Raw genomic sequence first — 18009 nt, 5'->3', positions numbered from 1 at the left:
TTAACAGCATTCTAGGCCCCCGGACAAAGCAGTGCACTGGGGCCCCTACACTTCCAGTATCTTTATGCCGAATCAAATATGCCGTCATGCACTTGCCATGTTCTTCTTTGTTTTCATGTTCTACAATAACATTCTACAATACATAGATTAGCATGTGGCCTCTATGCTCGTGGGCCCCGGGCAACTGCCCAGCGTGTCCATGCGTTAAGATGGCCCTGCTCCTCTCCACTCCTCTCCTCTCTCCCCTCCCTCTCCCTCTCTCCTCCCCTCTCCTCCCCTCCATTCCTCTCTTCTCTATTCCCCTCCCCTCCCTCTCTCCTCCCCTCCCCTCTGCTCTCCTCTATTCCCTTCTCCACTCCTCGCGTCCACTCTCCTCCCCTCCTTCTCCCTCTCTTCTCCCCTCCCCTCAAATCCAGCACCAAAGATAATTGTAATATAGTGGAGGTGAGCGATTCTCCTCTCCTCTCCTCCTCTTTACTCCCCTCCCTCTCCCTCTCTCTCCCCTCCCCACAAATGCAGCACTAAAGATAACTGGAATATGGTGTAGGTGAGAGATTGTCACCTCCCCTCTCTCCTCTCCTCTACTCTTCGCTCCCGTCCTCTTCACCTCTCCACCTCTCTCCTCCACCCATCCCATCTCTGCCCGTCGCTTCTCCTCGCATCTCCTGTCCTCCCCTCTCCACTCCCATCCACTCCCCCTCTCCTCCCCTCCACTCCCACCCACTTCCCCTCTCTCCCCTCTCCACTCCCCCTCTCCTCCCCTCTCCACTCCCATACACTCCCCCTCTCCTCCCCTATCCATTCCCCCTCTCCTCCCCTCTCCACTCCCCCTCCACTCCCCGCTCCACTCCCATACACTCCCCCTCTCCTCCCCTCTCCATTTCCCCTCCCCTCCCCTCTCCACTCCCCCTCTCCTCCCCTCTCCACTCCCCCTCTCCTCCCCTCTCCACTCCCATACACACCCCCTCTCCTCCCCTCCACTCCCATCCACTCTCCCTCCCTCTCCACTCTGCCCCTCTCCTCTCCCCACCACCCTCTCCTCTGCTCTCCCCTCCAAACTCCCCTCTCCTAACCATCCCGCTCTCATCTCCTCTCCTCTTTCCTCCACTCACATCTCCTCCCCTCTGCTCCCTTCTCATCTCCTCTGCAACCAACTCCCCTCCTCTCCTTCCCCTCCTCCCCTCTCCTGCTCTCTCTTCTCCTCTCATCTTCCCCTCTCCTCTTCCCATCTCTCCTATCCCATTCCCTCCACCCCTATCTTCACCTCTTCTCCTCTCCTCCCATCCCCTACCCTCCCCTACCCTCTCCTGTCCTGTTCTCTCTTCTCCTTCCATTACATATTACATATTACAAAAAAACATATTTGTGATATGGTGGTGGCGAGAGATTGTCCCTTTTTCTCACCTCTCCCCTCCCCTCTCCACTCCTCTCCTCTCATCTCCTCTCCAGCTCTCCACCCCTTCTTTCCTCTTCACGCCTCTCCTCCCCTCTTCACACCTCCCCTCCTCTCTCCTCCCCTCTCCTCAAAACCAGCACCTAAGATAATGGCAAAATGGATAGGTGAGAGATTGTCTCCTCTTCACTCCCCTCCCCTCTTCACCCTTCCCCTCTTCTCTCCTCTCCTCCCTCCTCTCTGCTCCCCCTCAATCTCCCGCTCCCCTTCATTTACACAGAGAGTGGTGAATCTGTGGAATTCTCTGCCACAGAATGTAGTTGAGGCCAGTTCATTGGCTATATTTAAGAGGGAGTTAGATGTGGCCCTTGTGGCTAAAGGGATCAGGGGGTATGGAGAGAAGGCAGGGATAATAATAATAATAATACATTTTATTTATGGGCGCCTTTCAAGAGTCTCAAGGACACCTTACAAAAAATTTAGCAGGTAGAGGAGGAAAAACATGTAAGGGGAATGAAATAAATAGTAGAGACATGACTAGTACACAAAGTAAAGACAGAATTCAATACAAAACACAGTATGAGGCAATTAATGCACAGATGAAAAAGGAGGGGGACGTGGGGCTAAGGATAGGCAGAAGTGAAGAGATGGGTCTTGAGGCGGGACTGGAAGATGGTGAGGGACACGGAATTACGGATCAGTTGGGGGAGGGAGTTCCAGAGCCTGGGAGCTGCCCTGGAGAAGGCTCTGTCCCCAAAACTGCGGAGGTTGGACTTGTGTTCAAAAGGGAACTACAGATGCTGGAATATCGAAGGTACACAAAATTGCTGGGGAAACTCAGCGGGTGCAGCAGCATCTATGGAGCGAAGGAAATAGGCGACGTTTCGGGCCGAAACCCCTCTTCAGACCCTTCTTCAGACAACAGAGGTTGGACTTGTGTTGGGATGGGATAGTGAGTTGGATGATGAGCCATGATCATATCGAATGGAGGTGCAGGCTCGAAGGGCCAAATGGCCTACTGCTGCACCTATTTTCTATGTTTCTATGTTTCATCTCCCCTCCTCTCCTCTCTCCGTCTCTCCACTAATCCCCTCCTCTCTCTTTCCCTCTCTCTCCCCTCACAACTAGCACCAACGATAATTGCAAAGTGGACTAGGTGACTGAATGTCTCTCTCCTCTATCCTCTCCTCTCTTCTCATCTCCTCCCCTCACATTTCCTCCACATACCCACCTCTCTCCCCTCCTTTCCTCTCCTCTCCTCACCTCTCCTCCCTGCTTCTTGTAAATCCTGGCCAAAATAAAGCAGATTCATGCATTCAAAAGGCCTTTTAGCCATTTGTGTATAAGAAGCCGCAGGCTGCTAGCTGGTGCCAGGAAGTCTAGGTCCCAGATCAGTAGCTCAGATAAGGAAGGTCCAAGGATATTTGTAATTGTTAGTATGTAGGAGAATCTTGCCGAGGAACTCCATTGTATTGTAAATGCATGAATTTGATTGGATTGCTGCAAAGGGATTGTAAATAATGTAAATAATGTTGCAAGACAGTTACTCTGCTGTTTGCTGCTTGGCCAGAGTGTTAAAACCTGGCAGAATTGTTTTGTCTTCCAGGGTAAATGTCCTCTCTCTCCCACTTCCACTCAAATCCAGCACCAATGATAACTAATATAGTGGAGGCGAGAGATTGGTCTCGTCTCGTCTCGCCTCGTCAGGCCTTGTCTCGCCCCTCCCCGCCCCTCGCCGCCCCGCCCCTCGCCGCGCCGCCCCGCCCCTCCCCTCCCCTCCCCTCCCCTCCCCTCCCCTCCCCTCCCCTCCCCTCCCCTCCCCTCCCCTCCCCTCCCCTCCCCTCCCCTCCCCTCCCCTCCCCTCCCCTCTCCTCCCTTCCCCTCCCCTCCCCTCCCCTCCCCTCCCCTCCCCTCTCCCCTTCCCTCCCTCCCCCCCCCCCCCTTCCCCTCTCCCCTTCTCCCCTCCCCCCTCCCCCCCCCTCCCCTCCCCCCTCCCCCCTCCCCCCTCCCCCCTCCCCCCTCCCCCCCCCTCCCCCTCCTCTCCTCTCCTCTCCTCTCCTCTCCTCTCCCTTCAACTCCCCTTTCCGTTCTCCACCTCTCTCCTTTCCTCTGCTTCCCTCACCTCCCCCTCCCTTCTCTCCTCTCGCCCTACCCCCGCCTTTCTTGCCCCTCCTCTCCTCTCCTATACTTTCCTCTTCTCTCTTCCCTCCCCTCCACCTCTCTTCCCTCCTCTCCTCTCCTCTCCTCCCTCCACCTCTCTCCTCCCCTCACCTACCCTCTCCACCCCTCTCCTCGCCTCCGCTCCCCTCTCCTCTCCTCTCCTCCGCTCCCCTCTCCTCCCCCCTCCCCTGCCCTCCCCCCCCCTCCCCTCCCCTCCCCTCCCCTCTCCCCCCTCCCCTCTCCCCTCCCCCTCCCCCTCCCCCTCCCTCTTCCTCTTCCCCTCGCCTCTCTCATCATCCCCTCATCTATTCACCACATCTCCTCTCTTTTCTTCCCCTCTCCTCCTCTCTCCTCTCCTCCCATCCTCTGCTCCCTCTCCTCTCCCCATCACATCGCCTCTCATCTTACCCCTCCCCTCCACACTTCTCTCCCCTCTTCTCTCCCCTCCTTTCTCTACCCCTCTCCACTCTCCTCCTCCCTGCTGTTTTCCACCCCGTCTCTCTTCTGCTCGCCTCTCTTCTAAGGAAGTGGTTCTAGAAATCGTGGATGCATTGCTGATAATTTTCCAATGTTCTATAGATTCAGGATCAGTTCCTGTGGATTAATACAGAAACATAGACAATAGGTGCAGGATGAGGCCATTTGGCCCTTCGAGCCAGCACCGCCATTCATTGTGATCATGGCTGATCATCCCCTATCAATAACCCGTGCCTGCCTTCTCCCCATATCTCTTGACTCCACTAGCCCCTAGAGCTCTATCTAACTCTCTCTTAACTTGGAGGATAGCTAATATTATCCCACTTTTTAAGAAAGGCGGGACAGAGAAAATGGAATGATAGACCAGTTAGCCTGACATCAGTGTTGGGGAAGACTAAATTTCTGGAATTTTTTGAAGATGTAACTAGGAAAATGGACAAGGGAAAGCCAGTGGACGTAGTGTACCTGGACTTTCAGAAAGCATTTGATAAGGTCCCACATAGGAGATTAGTGGGCAAAATTAGGGTACATGGTATTGGGGGTAGAGTGTTGACATGGATAGAGAAGTGGTTGGCAAACAGGAAACAAAGAGTAGGGATTAACGGGTCCCTTTCAGAATGGCAGGCAGTGACTAGTGGGGTACCGCAAGGCTTGGTGCTGGGACCGCAGCTATTTACAATATACATCAATGATTTAGATGAATGGATTCAAAGTAACATTAGCACATTTACAGATGACACAAAGCTGGGTGGCAGTGTGAACTGTGAGGAGGATGCTATGAGAATGCAGGGTAACGTGGACAGGTTGGGGGAGTGGGCAGATGCTTGGCAGACGCAGTTTAATGTGGATAAATGTGAGGTTATCCACTTTGGTAGCAAAAACAGGAAGGCAGATTACTATCTAAATGGTGTCAAGTTGGGAAAAGGGGAAGTACAATGGGATCTGGGGGTCCTTGTTCATAGGTCAATGAAAGTAAGCATGCAGGCACAGCAGGCAGTGAAGAAAGCGAATGGCATGTTGGTCAAGAGGAGCTGAGTATAGGAGCAAAGAGGTTCTTCTGCAGTTGTATAGGGCCCTAGTGGGACCACACCTGGAGTATTGTGCGCAGTTTCGGTTCCCTAATTTGAGGAAGGACATTCTTGCTATTGAGGGAGTGCAGCGTAGGTTTACAACGTTAATTTCTGGGATGGCGGGACTGTCATATGCTGAGAGAATGGAGCGGCTGGGCTTGTACACTCTGGTGTTTAGAAGGATGAGAGGGGATCTTATTGAAACATATAAGATTATTAAGGGTTTGGACATGCTAGAGGCAAGAAACATGTTCCCGATGTTGGGGGAGTCCAGAACCAGGGGCCACAGTTTAAGAATAAGTGGTCGGCCATTTTGAACGGAGATGAGGAAACACTTTTTCTCACAGAGAGTTGTGAGTGTGGAATTCTGTACCTCAGAGGGTGGTGGAGGCCTGCTCTCTGGATATTTTCAAGAGAGAGCTAGCTAGGGTTCATAAAGATAGTGGAATCAGGTGATATGGGGAGGTCAGGAACGGTGTACTGATTGGGGATGGTCCGCCATGATCACATTGAATTGCGGTGATGGCTCGAAGGGCCGAATGGCCGACTCCTGCACCTATTGTTTCTTGTCTATTGTCTCTCCATTCTTCCCCTTCCTCTCCCTCCCCTCCCAGCAAAACCAGCACTAAAGATAATTGTAATATGAACTAGGTGAGAGATTGTCTCCTCTCCACTCCCCTCCTCTTCCCTCTCTTCTTCATCCTCCCCCTCTCCGCTCCTCACCTCCCCTCCTCTCTGCTCCCCTCAATCTCCCGTGCCCCTTTGTCTCCCTCTCCTCTCACCTCATCTCTCTACTCTCCTCTCCTCTCTCCTCTACTCTCTCATCTCCTCTACTCTCTCATCTCCTCTGCTCCCCTTTCCTCACCTCACCTCCTGCCCTTCCCCTCCACTCCCCTCTTGTCTCCCCTCTCCATTCCTCTCCTCTCCTCCCCTCCCTCCTCCTTTCCTCTCCTCCCCTCCCCTGTCCTCTCCTCCCTGTTTCTCTCTCTCCCATCCCCTCAAATCCTGTACCAAATATCATTGTAATGTAATGGAGGTGAGAGATTGTCCTCTTCTCTTCTCTCCTCTCCTCTCCTCTCCTCTCCTCTCCTCTCCTCTCCTCTCCTCTCCTCTCCTCTCCTCTCCTCTCCTCTCCTCTCCTCTCCTCTCCTCTCCTCTCCTCTCCTCTCCTCTCCTCTCCTCTCCTCTCCTCTCCTCTCCTCTCCTCTCCTCTCCTCTCCTCTCCTCTCCTCTCCTCTCCTCTCCTCTCCTCTCCTCTCCTCTCCTCTCCTCTCCTCTCCTCTCCTCTCCTCTCCTCTCCCTTCAACTCCCCTTTCCGTTCTCCACCTCTCTCCTTTCCTCTGCTTCCCTCACCTCCCCCTCCCTTCTCTCCTCTCGCCCTACCCCCGCCTTTCTTGCCCCTCCTCTCCTCTCCTATACTTTCCTCTTCTCTCTTCCCTCCCCTCCACCTCTCTTCCCTCCTCTCCTCTCCTCTCCTCCCTCCACCTCTCTCCTCCCCTCACCTACCCTCTCCACCCCTCTCCTCTCCTCCGCTCCCCTCTCCTCTCCTCTCCACCGCTCCCCTCTCCTCTCCTCCCCTCCCCTCTCCTCTCCTCCCCTCTCCCTCTCCTCCATTTCTCCACTACCCTCCACTCCCCTCTCCTCCTCCTCTGCTCTCGTTCCTCCTCACATCTCCCCCCTCACCTCTTCTCCTCTCGGCTCCCCTCCGTCTCCCATTCTTCTCGTCCTCCACTCCCTTCTCCTCTCCTCTCCTTCCCTCCACTACTCTCATCCCCCTCTCTCCTACCCTCCCTCTCCCTCCCCTCCTCTACTCACCTCCCCTCACCACCCCTCTCCTATCCTCCCTGCTCTATTCTCCCCTCTCCTCCCCCCTCCTTTTTCCTATCCCCTACTCCCCCTCCTCTCCTCTCCTCTCCTCTCCCCTCCCCTCAACTCCAGCACCAAATTGGTGGTGGAGAGATTGTCTCCTCTCCTCCTTACCTCTCCCTTCCTCCCCTCTCTTCTTGCCACTCCCCTCCCCTCTTCTCCCTCTCCTCCCCACTCCTCTCCCGTCCTGTTCTCCCCTCTGCTCTCCTCTCCTCCCCTCCCTTTTTCTCTCCTCTCCCCTCTCAACTCCTCACCTTTCCTCCCCACTGCTAACCTCCTCCCACATCTCCTCTCCTCTCCCCTCATCCCCTCCCCTTTCAACCCCCTCCTCTCTCTCTCCACCCTCTCCCTCCCCCTCCCCTCAAATAAGCACCAAAGATAATTCCGATATGGTGGACATGAGAGATTGTCTCCTCTCCTCTGCTCTCCTCTCCACTCCCGTACCCCCTTCTCCTCTTCTTTCCTCCCCCCACGTCCCCGCTCCTATCCCCTCCTCCCTTCTCCACTACCCTCCAGTGACCTCCTCTGCTTTCCTCGTCCCTCCTCCCATCTCCCCCCTCCGCCTCTCCTCTCATCCCCCCTCTCTCCTACCCTCCCTCTCCCTCCACTCCTCTACGCCCCTCTCTCATCTCAGGCTGCAGGAGGATCGGGTCTGGGAACTTAATATTCAGGGTTATACATCCTATAGAAAGGACAGGCAGGTGGGCAGAGGAGCTCTGCTGGTGAGGAATGGAATTCAGTCCCTTGTGAGGGAAGACATAGGGACTGACGAGATAGAGTCACTGTGGATTGAGTTGAGGAATTGCAAAGGCAAGTAGACACTAATTGGTGTTATCTACAGACCCCCAAATAGTAGCCGGGATATAGGGTGTAAGTTACAGCAGGAGTTAAAACTGGCATGTAACAAATGTAAGGCCACTGTGGTGATGGGGGATTTCAATATGCAGGTAGACTGGGAAAATCAGCTTGGTTCAGGACCTCAAGAAAGAGAGTTTGTAGAATGCCTCTGAGATGGTTTCAATATAATTATGGAGAGGGTCAGAACTGGACCTAGGGTTGAGATTTTTGATTGGAGAAAGGCTAACTTTGAGGAGATGCGAAATGATTTAAAAGGAGTAAATTGGGACAGTTTGTTTTATGGGAAAGATGTGGAAGAGAAATGGAGTACATTTAAAGGGGAAATTTAAAGAGTACAGAATCTTTATGTCCCTGTTCGGTTGAAAGGAAATAGTAAAAATTGGAAAGAGCCATGGTTTTCAAGGGAAATTGGACACGGTTCGGAAAAAGAGAGAGATCTACAATAATTATAGGCAGCATGGAGTAAATGAGGTGCTTGAGGAGTATAAAGAATGTAAAAAGAATCTTAAGAAAGAAATTAGAAAAGCTAAAAGAAGTTATGAGGTTGCTTTGGCAAGTAAGGTGAAAGTAAATCCAAAGGGTTTCTACAGATATATTAATAGAAAAAGGATAACGAGGGATAAAATTGGTCCATTGGAGAAACAGAGTGGACAGCTATCTGCAGAGCCAAAAGAGATGGGGGAGATATTGAACAGTTTCTTTTCTTCGGTATTCACCAAGGAGAAGGATATTGAATTATGTGAGGTAAGGGAAACTAGTAGAGTAGCTATGGAAACTATGAGATTCAAAGAAGAGGAAGTACTGACACATTTCCTCCGCTATCGGGTATATGAACGGTCCCTGCAGAGGCTAGGGCACTATTCAATCCCCTTTACACCATTATGGACATTGAACTTTGTCTGAGGTGATGATGTATAAAATAGTGCTACAATGCTGATCAATGCATTCTTCTCTCTCTATTGCCACTTTTCTCTATTATTCGCATGAGTCACACAACGCACGAACAGGTCCTTCTGCCCAATCTGTCAACGCCGATCAATGTACACCATTCACATTAGTCCCACCTGCCGTTTTTTTGGCGCATGTCAGTTCCTATTTGTGTTTGGCCAAATGTATTTTAGATCCTGTGTAGTTTCTACCTCAGCTACCACTTTTGGCAGCTAATTTGATATTTGCACCACCCGCTGTGCGAATCCATGTAGCGACCTAGCGAGCGATCCTTATGCCCAGTGACCTGTATCATCGCGTTTGAACTGATAACATCTATAAATGATGTATGTAATCTGTTTGGGTAGCATGCAGAACAATGTTTTTCCACTGTACATCGGTACATGTGCCAATAATATCCCTAAACCTGAACCGAAAACCTAAAGCGCCTGTCATCTCCATTGTTTACAACACCATGAAACCAGCGACATGTCTCATAGGTTGCAGAAACATTGCATCATCCATTTTGAGGATGCAACAAGTAAAATGGACGGGAGAGCCAGTGGATGTAGTGTACCTGGACTTTCAGTAAGCATTTGTTAAGATCTCACACAGGAGATTAGTGGCTACAATTTCAGCACATGGTATTGGGGTTGGATATTGACATGGATAGAGAATGGGACCGCAGCTATTTATAAAATATACTAGACTGAGTGGGACCTGTTGGGTCCCAGCTTCACATGGGAGGGCTGGTCCCCCAATGCAATATTCCACTTATCCACAAATTCCAATATTGCTAGCCAGTGGGGGCTGACTTTCTGGAGCGCTAGCATGGTTGTTGTGGGCTGAAAGGGCTGGTTTCCAGAGGGCTAGTATAGACATTGTGGGCCGAATTGATTCTTGGGCTTGCAGCTCAGGCACTGAAGCCTGAGAGCTCAATCACTGAATCCTGGCAGCTCAGTCACTCAGGCCTGGCAGTTCAGTCACTCAGGCATGGCAGGCTGGCAGCTCGGTAACTGAGGCCTGGCGGGCTGGCAAATGAGAAACTGCCAGACATTCTGCCGAAAACAGGTGACAGCCTCTGCGAGATAGATTGGGTAGAGGGTGGACAATCAATTTTAGCAATTTTTATCTTTTTTGCAGATCACAGCAATGAAGGAGGAAAGTCTATCCTTACGTAAACCTCTGGAGCGCTAGTATGGGTGTTGTGCACTGAATGGACTGGTTTCCAGAGGGCTAGTATGGACAGGACATTGTGGACTGAATTGATTATTGGACTACAGTTCAGTGAGTCATGGCTGGTGGGCTGGCAGTTCACTAAGTCACAGCTGGTGGGCTGGCACTTCAGTCACTTCTGGCTGGTGGACTGGCAGTTCACTTACTCATGGCTGGTGTGCTGGCGATCCACTCACTCACGGCTGGTGTGGTGGCAGTTCACTCAGTCACCCTTCCTCCCTTCACCCACCCCCACTGCTCCTTGCCATTCCCCTCTCCCCCACACATTCAGTACATCTACCCTCAACCACCCCCCACGCATTCTTAGTGGCTCTCCGACAGCACAGCCATTCCTGCCTATTAGGTTCCCATTGTGAAGAAGAACACGCAGGCATGGCAAGTGCAAAAAAGGATTTATTAAACATTAAAATGTGAATGACTGAAAAAATATCAACAATTTAAATGAGATGAGATTTCTCAAGTTCTTGTTGTGGTCTGCTCCCCACTGCCTCATGATGTCACTTTGCTGGTGATATAAAAAAATGCTATTTTAATATAGAGAGATTGAGTGGTTCAATTTTAACAAAGAAATCTGAGAATTTACCTCATACATCATTCAGTGGAGGCCTGCAAGTCCAATCTCACAGCACTTGAAGCGTAGTGCGGGCTGCAAGTCCAACCTCACAGCACTCCAAGCCAGCAAATCCAAATTTTCAGCATTTCAAGCAGAGTGCACACACATGCATTCACACACACACACAGACACTCACACTCGTACACACACACACACACACAGACACACACACAAACATACAAACACAAATACATACACACAAACAGTCATACACACACACACACATACACTCAGACTCACACAACAAACACACATTCACAGACAGATACACACAAACACACACTCACACACACCCACACAGACAGACACACACAAACTTACACAAACACACGGTCACAGACAGACACACAGACAGACATACTGGCAGACACTCTCACACACACACACACACACACACTAACACATACACAGACACTGACACATACACAGAAACTCACAAACATACAGACAGACACACAGACAGACAGATACACACACAGCCAGACACACTCACCGACAGACACACATACAGACACACAGACACACACACTTACACTTACACACACACAAAGACACACTCACACATACATACAGACAAAAAGAAAGATACAAACACTCACACACCATACCTGTATATATGACTGTAAACTTTTCTGAATACTCAAACGGCAGAGCGCAGTGTCTCCACTATAGGCCTTCCGCAGTCAGTCGGACCTAATAAAGTGGTTATTTCTCCCAGCCACAGTTGCCAAACCACAGTTGCGAAAGGACAGTTGCAAAAACCACATGCCAGCCCAAGAATCCATTCGGCCCACAATGTCCATACTAGCCCTCTGGAAACAGTCCCTTCGGCCCGCAAGACGTCCAGAATAGGTGGAGAGACCAGCGTTGGGGGACCAGCCATCCGGTATGAAGGTGGGACCCAACGGGCCCCACTTAGTCTAGTTTAAAATGACCGTTTTTTATTTACACTGTGGATGTTGTATATACCGACTGTGCGCCAGATGAGGTAGTTGAGTAAGAACACAATTCAAAAACACAATTTCAAATAAACGTTTGGACTTGTAGATAGGGGAGGCTTAGAGTAAGATAGGGATTGAACTCGGCAAATATTCAAGCTTTGATTGGCTATTTTAGATGGTGTGGTCAAGTTGGGCCTTAGGGCGTTTCATTACTCTTTGACGTTATGACTCTTGGTGCTGCCTGACTTGTCTCCATCAATTTCTGTGTACGTTGGGGTTTTGTGTTCAAACAGCGCGCCACATGTCAGCAAAGCTGTAAAATCATCAGAGAGCGGTTATAAACGAATAACTACAGGGGCGAGAAGATGATGTGTTGAAGAGACATGCGTCACTCCGTGTGAACTTATCGTCGAGACATGTCGGGATCTTCCCTCGATTTCTGGAGGATTCGGCAATAAAGAGGCCAGGAAGATGCACTCGGAGGTTCACCGCTTTACCGGGAAAATGAGAAGGGCGGGAGTTCCATACCTGAACCATCGACTATTGTGGGTCAGTCAATAATAATTTGTCATGGAATCCATTTTACCGCCATTCATCATATCTTATTATTCTTATTCGTTTGGTTATTAATTGGAATATGAACGAAATCTCCAAAGCTCTCGGGAGGCGGTGTTCGCGTTGATCGGGTCAACTGAGGAGACCAGGAATCGAATTGCGGCCGACATGTTGGGAAGCAGCTGGTTTGTCACCATCGTCTACTGAAGAAAGGAGACACAGAGTTGCACTTATTTCTTCAGATCTGGGAAGCGGATTATTGGTGATCTTACGCAGCGAATTACCCAACATACACGCGGAACCTGCATGTTTTCCACAAATGACTTATTGATGGATTCGTGCCGGTTCCCATGCAGTTCTCTTGCCGTCCACGTGATGTCCCCATCATTGAAAAGCTGGAAATTGTTCAACACCCGATCATTATTGGATCTGAGCTTCATTGTTTGAGGAGCCAAGAACAGAACTTCGAGCAGCTCAAATGGTTCAAATGACCTTTGTTGCCCCATGTGCCAATTACGCTGCAGTGATTTGCGAATTACCACACAGCCATACGAAACAAAAGCAACAAGACACACAATTACATACAAGTTAACATCCACCACAGCGAATTCCCCACATTACTCACTATGCAAGAAGGCAACAAAGTCCAACCTTCTTCCTCTGTATACTCTCCTGGTCGGGTCTATCAAACAATCCGCAGTCGGAGCGATCAAAGCCCCCGTCGGGGTGATCATAACTCCCGCGTCGGGGCGGTTGAAACTCCCTCCGCGGCATGGAGCTCCCAACTCGGCCTCTTCTTACCAGAGACAGCGGGATCCACGATGTTAAAGCCCACAGGCCCCGCGGTTGGCGCTTCGATCCCCGGCAAAGGCATCGCAAGGTCCGCGATGTTAAAGTCCCGCCGACTCCCGCGGCCTGGAGCGCCAGATCGGTCTCCAGGAGAGGCCGCCAACTCCACGGTGTCAGCGCACAGTGCGGACGGAGATATGATGCGGAAAAAATCGCATCTCCGTCGAAGAAAGAGATTGAATAAAAGTCCCCCCCCCCCCCCCCCTCACACACAACCCCACATAAAACAAACCAAGGATCACTAAAACATACTTTTTAATACATTAAAAATAAGAAAGAAGAAGAAAGGACAGACAGCCTGTAGGCGAGGTAGCCACTACTGGTGACTAGGTCAGTTCGCGGATAATATTGAAAGTAAGAACAGTCTCGAACTTTACTGTATGCGTTTAGCAATGTGTACATGTATGCGCAAAAGGATGGGATGGTTAGCTTTTCCAAACTCCGGGACCGGGTAATCTTTTCCCACTCTTCCACTGAATGCTCGATTTTAGCACCAACAGTCCTCAGTCAGTGATTACAGATTACACTTCCTCCAGAATAACATCAGCGCCTGCAAGTATTGGTTTTCCGCCCGTTACTATACCTCATTTACACTCGCCACAGTGCGGCCAAACCCGGCTCTTATTGTATTTACGAGTTAGCCGATTGAACAAATGGGATGGGTCAAATAATGTGCTTCGTGGAGATGGAATAGAAGACGAAGATAGTGAACTTAGTGACACGATGTCAGGACAATAACCCCTCTTTCCATGTCAGCAAGTTGAAGGACGTAGTTATTGACTTCATGAAGCATGGTGCATTACAGCCCACAGCTGCATCAATGGTGTGGAATTGAAAATGGTCGAGTGCTCAAGTTACAAGGTGTTAGATTACCAACGATCTGTCGCAGGGTAATCAATTGATGCGACTTCCAAGAAGGCACATCAACGCGTCTACTACAGCAGGAGTCTGAGGTAATGTGGCTTGTCTCCAGTGACTGACAAGCTTCTCGGGATATATCGTGGAAAGCATATTGTCGGGTTGCACCACAGATTGGAGTGGGAACTGGTCTGCCAAGACCGCGAGAAATTGCAGTTATAAATAGAGTAGGAACTGCAGATGCTGGAAAATCGACTATACAAAAATGGTGGAGAAACTCAGCGGGTGCAGCAGCATCTATGGAGTGAAGGAGATAAGCAACGTTTCGGGCCGAAACCCTTCTTCGGACTGAGAGGGGGGGGGGGGGGGGGGGGGGAAGAAAGGAAAAAGGAGGAGAAGGCACGAGGGCTGAGGGAGAGCTGGGAACGTGGAGGACACACCAAGGGCTAACAGAATTGTGAAAATTCAATGTTCATGCCACCAGGATGCAGACTCCCCAAGCGGAATATGAGGTGCTGTTCCTCCAATTGCCGGTGTTGCTCACTCTGGCCCTGAAGGAGACCCAGGACAGAGAGTTCGGATACGGAATGGGAGGGGACTAGTGGGTTGAAAGGTGAGGACTGGGGGGACTATGCCCTTGTTGCGAGTGGGGGGGGGGGGGGGGGGGGTTACGAGGTATGGAAGAGACCCTGGTGCGAGCCTCGTCTATAGTGCTGGAGGGGACCCCCGTTCCCTGAAGAATGAGGACATTTGCGATGCCCTGGTGTGGAACACCTCATCCTGGGAGCAGATGCGGTGTAGACGGAGGAATTGGGAGTAGGGGATGGAGTCCTTACAGGAAGCAGGGTGGGAAGAAGAGTAGACTAGATAGCCATGGGAGTCAGTGGGTTTATAGTGGATGTCCTATAGTGGATGATCCTCCAAGTAACAGATGCACTACAATACTCTCAATGGTGCGAACTATATGCCTCACTCTGTATCTTCCACATGGCTCTATATATTGTCAGAGAACACGGTAATAGACCTTTCGGCCCAGCTGCCGACCGATGTGCCCCATCTGCACGAATCACTCCAATCCATCTTTCGCCCACATAACCCCAAATCGTTCCTATCCACTAAGCAGTTTAACTCCCATTGCAATGTTAACCATATAACAAACCATATAACAATTACAGCACGGAAACAGGCCATCTCGGCCCTACAAGTCCGTGCCGAACAACTTTTTTCCCTTAGTCCCACCTGCCTGCACTCATACCATAACCCTCCATTCCCTTCTCATCCATATGCCTATCCAATTTATTTTTAAATGATACCAACGAACCTGCCGCCACCACTTCCACTGGAAGCTCATTCCACACCGCTACCACTCTCTGAGTAAAGAAGTTCCCCCTCATGTTACCCCTAAACTTCTGTCCCTTAATTCTGAAGTCATGTCCTCTTGTTTGAATCTTCCCTATTCTCAAAGGGAAAAGCTGATCCACATCAACTCTGTCTATCCCTCTCATCATTTTAAAGACCTCTATCAAGTCCCCCCTTAACCTTCTGCGCTCCACAGAATAAAGACCTAACTTATTCAACCTTTCTCTGTAACTTAGTTGTAACAATGCAACAATGTTGTAACAATGACTCCCTCAACGACCTCCTCTGGTAGCTCATTCTCCATGTGAATCCATTAGCCCACCACTCGTTGTCCTGGAGTTTGAACTGATACTGTCAATATATGATATATCTGATGTGTTTGGATAGCATGCAACATATCGCTATTCACATGTACTCGTGTAACAATATCAAACTTAAACCTGAAGCTCAAACCTAAAACGCCTCTCATTTTAATTGTCTACAACATCGTGTCCCCAGAGGGATCTTTCACGGCTTATTGTTCCATTGTTCCAGATATAAACATGCACATTTAAATAATATTTTTACAAACATTCTTTGTTTTGTGTTTTTTTACAGAACTCAAATTATCCAACTGCACTTGTCAAGTTAGACGGAGAACTGAATGACACAATGTGACTTGAACTAAGGTTATTGATTCTCATTAATACACGGAGAATTCAGGGTTTGATGGAAATAACCAACAATATTCAGCACGATATGCTATATAATACACTATACTCTGCATTCTGTAACATCCTCCACGCTACAACTACAGGATTTTAATTGATTGTATCGGTGTATGGCATATCTGGACTGAATAGACAGTGAGCAAAGTCACGCTTTCCACTGCATCTAGGACCATGTGACAATAATAGACCAGCCTCACCTTACCTGATCTAATGATCTGATATAAGTTACAACCATGAACAGAGCGGGATGTTCGTACTACGATGGCTCTAAGAATGTCCATGTTACGGAAACAGTATATATTAAACAAGAGAAGGTGTTGAATGGCGGTTAACCACAAATGAACTGTTGGACAAATGTGGAGACAAGGTGACGAGTGGGCGCGGCTGGAAGAACACAGTAAAACACCCGATACCGTAACGTGGACCGTATTAATTGCCGGACATTTACAATACAACATAAAAAAAATATACTCAGCAGACTCAGAAAACTCATATGTAATGTCAGAAGTAAATTATCTCACCTATGTTTGTCCCTTATACCTAGCACCATCTTTGTGTCAAGTCTTCCCTTCAGGTTCCTTGTAAATCTTACCCCTCTCACCTTAACCCTATGATGTCTGATTTGTGATTTTCCATCCTGGATAAAAGACTGCATTCATCCTAATTATTCGTCTCATGATTTTACACACTTTATATTATCACCCTGCAGCTTCATCCGCTCCAGTGAACAAAGTCCTCACCTTTCCCTACAGCTGGGACACACAATGAGATGGCAGTACAGTCCTGCTATAACTAATGACGGTGACACCACATGTGGAGAAATATGCAGAGACTGGACCAAGAGTCATAGTCACATGGCAGAGAAACAAACCCAGCAACTCTCTGTGTCCATGCGACCCAATTACAGAATCACATTTACTAGCAATTGGTCCACAGAATATTATGTCCTGGCTCTCTCTCTTTTAAAGAAGATGACACTTACCTTTGAAGCGGTGTAGAGTCAGAAGGTCAGATTTACCCAGAGCATAAAGTGGATGTGAGACGATCACAAATTAATCAGCCCCTCTACTGTGTACAGTTGCTAAAACCAACAAGTGAATTTATTGACATTGATTTGTGGGACTGTGACGCTCTGACAGGATAGACCTTCAATGCAATAACCAACGGGTATAAGGAAGATTATGTTAAGATCAGAAGATCAGAATATAAATTCACCTTGGAGTGACTGAGATGAGATGTAATTTACTCTCTCAGATATATCTGCATGGAGAGTACCCTCTCCTCCAGAAAACGATGATGTCCATTTGTTAAACACATACAAGCGAAGTTCCTTGTGGACAAGACGGAACTGAAGACTAATGTGACCAGCTATGGAAATGAACTTGTTAGCAGGATCAGTTTGATAATTAATTGTCTGAACAGGCCTGAGCTTGGCATTGTGCCTGTGGCCGTGTGTACCTGTGTCCATGGCCTAGGAATGTGCTCCACCTTCTGCCACTGCTTCCTCCGGAGGAGACTGACAACACCTCTACAAACATATCCAGAAGTGCCATTGAAAGCATAAGGTCAGGATGCATCACAGCCTGGTCTGGAAATAGGTCTAGCCAAGACTACAAGACATTGCAGAGATATATTCTATTGTGTCCATGTATGGTGAGACTGGTCTGAGTGGATAGCAGGCACAACCACGCTTTTCACTGTAACTACGTACATGTGACAATAATAAATCTAGCCGAACCCAGACAAATCTAATGATTGGAAATAAGTAACAACTGTGATCAAAGCGTGAATATAAGTACAATGATGGGGTCAAAGATTACCCACGTGACACAGCCGGTGTTTATATACAAGGGAATTTGATGCATCGTTGTTATCTGCAAATGAACAGTTCGACAAATGCGTGAGAAGATTATGTGTGGGGGTAGGAGACAGAATAGTGTGAAATGCTAATACTGTTTTGTGGACCCCAGTTATTGTCGGGCACCGGAAATAAAATAGGAAAAAAGGATGAACCCATAAGATTCAGAAGATGCAGGAAACATGTTCCCGATGTTGGGGGGAGTCCAGAACCAGGGGCCACAGTTTAAGCATATGGAGTAAGCCATTTTGAACGGAGACGAGGAAATAGTTTTTCTCA

The 18009-nt window shown here is 49.2% G+C and overlaps 1 long non-coding RNA gene across 1 annotated transcript in view; it reads left to right on the top strand.

The window, feature by feature from the left end:
• LOC116969312 overlaps positions 1–17072 on the top strand; it is a 17861-nt gene extending 789 nt beyond the window's left edge. Inside the window, exon 3 of the long non-coding RNA XR_004410725.1 lies at positions 17062–17072. This is a non-coding gene — a long non-coding RNA (uncharacterized LOC116969312). The remainder of the gene's footprint in view (positions 1–17061) is intronic.
• Positions 17073–18009: the final 937 nt, after the last annotated feature.

The sequence above is a fragment of the Amblyraja radiata genome, unplaced genomic scaffold (genome assembly GCF_010909765.2).
Source record: "Amblyraja radiata isolate CabotCenter1 unplaced genomic scaffold, sAmbRad1.1.pri S153, whole genome shotgun sequence".
In the NCBI taxonomy this organism is placed as follows: Eukaryota; Metazoa; Chordata; class Chondrichthyes; order Rajiformes; family Rajidae; genus Amblyraja; species Amblyraja radiata.
The sequence above is the reverse complement of the archived record's forward strand: the minus strand, read 5'-3'. Positions and strand labels throughout refer to the sequence as shown.